A 4,838-nucleotide genomic window follows, 5' to 3' on the forward strand; every position below is an offset into this window, starting at 1 on the left:
TCTACTTATTTAGAAGTTTAACTATTTTGTTAAAATACTAGGTGTTTGGATGAAAATGTAACTATTTGGTTGAAAATTCGTTAATTTTTTAAAAATGAAAATTAAACTTTTTCATTTTCAGTGTAAACGGTTTTGTTAAAAATTTAGCTTTTTAATGAAAGATTTTCATTTACAACCGAATAGTTTAACTTTTAACCAAATACTTAAATTTCCAACCTGCAAATATAAATTTTAAACTGAATGGCGAAATTTTCAATCAAAAAAGATTATTCTTTAACAAAAACGAGTTGCATTAAAAAAAAGAATTCCCAATGAAAACGTAGTGATGAGCATCTTAAAAAAAGAATTTCAACAAACTATTTACATTTTTTACCAGAGTTGAATTTTCGAACAAGTATGTAAATTTTCAACAGAGTAGTTGAATTTTTAACCGGCAAAGATGGATTTTCGATAAGGAATGTAACATTTGATATTTCTACGAATGCAGATGCTACCAAGAGATGCATTGTAAAAATAAGGATTCGAATTTTCAATCATAAAGATTAATTTTCCATAAGAGATTCGAATTTAAACCAAAAGTAGAAAAGTTACTGTTTTGCACAAAACATTAAATTATTTCCGAAAATAAAGTAAAAAAAAATAGTACATTTTCCAACCAAAGAGATGAGTTTTCGACTTAAAATATTAATTTTTTATCTAGAAAAAAATTTTCAGCAAATGAAGAATTTTTAGTTAGGAAATAAAAAAATGTGTCCCAATCCTTAAACTCTTAAGTCAAAAGACTATTCTTCTTTAAAACAGTTATAACACCTTTCCCCTCTATCTACCTCCATAAACCACATTTTTTACAACACCTTTAACCCACATGATAAGTTTCCAAGCATTTATTGGTTTAAAGTGTTATTTTTAATAAATAATTCTACTAATTTCCATGTAATTTGAAATATAATAATTGTTAGTTCAATTTTGAAGAAAGATTTTAAAGGGAAGACTTGACCAAGACTTTCAGGGGAGAGTTTACCAAGTGGCAACAAGCTGATTACCTGTGATTTTCTACCTTTAAGAAAATTGATTATTATAATACGCGTGCAAAAATTTTGCTAAATTGATTTATAAGAATTGTGGTTTAAAAATGCAAAGTTCATTATTTGACCAACATGATAATCATCAGCGTAAGTTACAAAATTGTAATAAATGCTATTCATCAAAATCAGATGTAAATTATTTTTTAATAAAAAAAGCTCATTTGGAATAAAATAGTTTAATTTAGTTTTCTACCAAAAAATATAAAAGTTGTTAAATTCCTATTATAAAAGATTAATTACAGTTTTAGGTACAGAACTCATCCCTTAGTGCCTTCTATTATTTTATACTAATGTTGTGTAGCATTAATTAAATATGTATAACATAGAAAAGATAGGCGTTTGGTTTATTCTTTTTCATAAAAAGATAAATAGGCGCGCGCCGTGGAGCGCGCAAGACTACTAGTTTTAATTAAAAAGACAAATTAAAAAAAATAGTTGAAGTTTTATGGAGGAAAGGTTTTAGTTTGACTTTTGAACATCAAAATTGAATTTTAATCAAGAAGTAAATTTTCAACGAAAATGCTTGAGTTTTTAACCAAAGAGACGAATTTTAATTAAAACAGTTCAATCATTAACGAAAAAGAATGACGTTTTAACAAAATTATTGAATTTTCAACCAAACAGTTACATATATATTCAAGAAAGATGCAATCATCTACTAAAAAATACATGATTTTTTTAATTAAAAAGACAAATTACAAAGAATAGTTGAAGTTTTATGGAGGAAAGGTTTTAGTTTGACTTTTGAACATGAAAATTGAATTTTAATCAAGAAGTAAATTTTCAAAGAAAACGCTTGAGTTTTCAACCAAAGAGACGAATTTTCAATAAAACAGTTAAATCATTAACGAAAAAGAATGACGTTTTAACAAAATTATTGAATTTTCAACCAAACAGTTGCATATATATTCAAGAAAGATGCAATCATGTATAAAAAATAGATGATTTTTTAAATTAAAAAGACAAATTTTCAAAACACTAGATGAATTAAATTTTCTACGAAAAATTTGAATTTTCAAACCCAAAAGACGAATTTCTGGCAAAAAAATTGAATTTTCAACTAGAACGAATGAAGATCCAGTTCATAGTATAACAGATGAATTTTTTAATTAAAGAGAAAAATTTAAAAAAGCGTTCAATTTGCACGCGGAAATGAAACAGTTGACTATTTCACTAAACAGGATGCATTTTTAACATAAGTTTTGAATTTTCAAAAAAAAAATCAAGTTAATACCTAAAAATATTATCTTCAGGTAAAATCAGCTGCAACAAAATATAAATATAAGGCAAATAAATGACTAATAAGAATACTATATTAGTGTGACCGCGAAACTTCATTTTAAAAATGCTCTAATTTTCCCCTGACCTATTTTTCCTTTTTACATGAACGAAGGAGAATATCTCTCAAGCTTAGTTGAGAACAAGCTTAATTGAGAACTGTCTATAGACATAAATTGAGGTAAATTTAAGGAGTTAGGATTCGAAAGCTTCCGTATGCCGGATACGTAACCACGTTCGCCAAGCGAAGTCATTAAGTGCATACGCTGCGAGGCGGTGTGTGAATGCTTGTTTAGTTACATTTGTGTCTCCGAAGGTTACATAAGCCTCAATTAAAAATTCGATATATTTTATATTAATTTTATGATTTAAAGTTTAGATTTTTTCATAATTTATTTTGATTTCTAAAGTTTAAACAATATTGTGGTTGGGTCAAAAAATTAAAATATTGACTTTTTGAACAATTTGTTATTCCCTCCGAATTTTTTATCAATTCAAGCCGAGATGCAGGTAGTAGACTTGTTCTTCTTTTCGTTTGAATTAAGAAGTCATAAAGTAATTACCAATTTTCCATCAATTTAAATTGCTGCAATTTCTTAAGTTTTACATTTCTTCGTAAAAGAAATAGAGACAGAAGAAAAGCGAATTGGATAATAATACTTTCATAAAAAAAAACTTAAAGCGATATGGATATAAAAACGGCAAGATAGCAACATTTCAAATTTATTCGCTCTGTCCGAAATTGCAGCCGAAAGATTTACTTTTTTATTTGAAATATGTATGTAAGCATCAAGTTTTAAAATGTTAACTACAGTACTGTAATTAAATGATTTTGAGCCTAAAACATCATCTTGAGCGATAATTTATTAAAACAAATGCCAGTAAAAATTTTTTGGATTAAATATTCTCCCCTGTTTATATGAACTACTTGCCCGAATTTCAGAAGTATTTATGTAGAAAAATTGAATTCTATGACACAGATTTGAATTGTTCCATGAAAATATAAATTTTATCCTGGAGAAAATTTCTAAAAGAATTTACTTTCAAGTTCCATAACCTGCTTTGAATCTCATAAACGAAAAATAATTTTGAGTTTCCTGTTTCACCTGAGGTGCTCAAATTCGGAGACACATATTTTTTCTATCCAAAAAAATATCTTAAGAGTTATAAATATTTGTGTTTTGATGTGTATTGTAAGAAAAGAATTTTGTTTTTAAAATGCTCTTTTTAATTTAACTCAGATATTCCACATTTGTTTTTAATCCTTGTGTTTTCTATCGTCCTATTTCAAAATACGTCCAAAAAATTTTAAAAAGTGCAAAATTAATCAAGTTTCGTTTTGTTTGAAAATATAAAATGAGAATTTTCACCAGAAAAAAGCGTCACTTATATTCCAATTTTTGGTCGAATTTTCCCTTCTGTAAGGAAGAGGAGAATTTTTTTCTCATAATATTTGCGTTTTTCTCAGAACATACAAAATACATAAAACAATTAAACTGAAAGCAAAAGCTTTTACAAATTATCGCACAAACTAAAATCAGTGCGCTATTGTAGAAAATATTTTCTATTTATTTCTTCTGAAAATATAATTTTTCTCGCAAATGATGCAAGATATCACAAGATGCGAGATGAATCTCTTGCAGAGTTTTTATAAGGTGCACGTTTTTATATTAACATTTGTTTCAACTTTCGCTGTTTCCGAAAAAAATGCAAAAATTCCATTTTATGAACAAAAATGCTCCTGGCCGTAAAAATGAGTTGACCCTCGTAAAAATCAAAAAATGTCTTCCTTATAGAAGGTCAAATTCAACGAAAAATTGGCAATAAATATAAGTGTCGTTTTTTAGTGAAAATCCACTTCTTATATTATCAAAAAAATGTTCCCAATTTTGTTAATTTTGAACTTTTCTCCTTTTTTTTCTACGAATTTCGAAAGAGGACAAAAAATCGCAACAGCATTCGGAAAAATAAAAAAATATGAATGAGAGAAGAAACTGTAGGTTTTTAAAAACAAAACTTGTATTTTTTTAATAAGTAATTTTTTAAATAAAAGTGAATTTATGGAAATCACCCATCTTAAGAAATTTAAGCAATCAATTTAGGAATGTCCGCACGGTAAAAAAAATTGAGCTGTGACAGGGATATTATTCCTTATTATAGCCAAACATCAGGCTGAAAACGAACGAAGGAATTTAGAAAGATCCCTGTGTCAGCGAAAATGAATATACTTGACCATTTTCCATATACCAGGGATATCGTATTGTCAAACCCCTAATAATTATACGAGTAGCTATAATAGGGATATTAAGAATAGGTGTCTGAACCAATTGTCGGAAGAGCGCCGGTGCATTATGGGAGCAGAGAAATAAAATAGCGACGGTCTAATCGGGATCAGTGACAGTTGAGATTTACTTTGGACAATTAAACGCTTTTTACCACTTAAAATGTGCGCGATTGTTAATATTAAATGGAGTT

Source organism: Belonocnema kinseyi, chromosome 4 (genome assembly GCF_010883055.1).
Source record: "Belonocnema kinseyi isolate 2016_QV_RU_SX_M_011 chromosome 4, B_treatae_v1, whole genome shotgun sequence".
NCBI lineage: Eukaryota > Metazoa > Arthropoda > Insecta > Hymenoptera > Cynipidae > Belonocnema > Belonocnema kinseyi.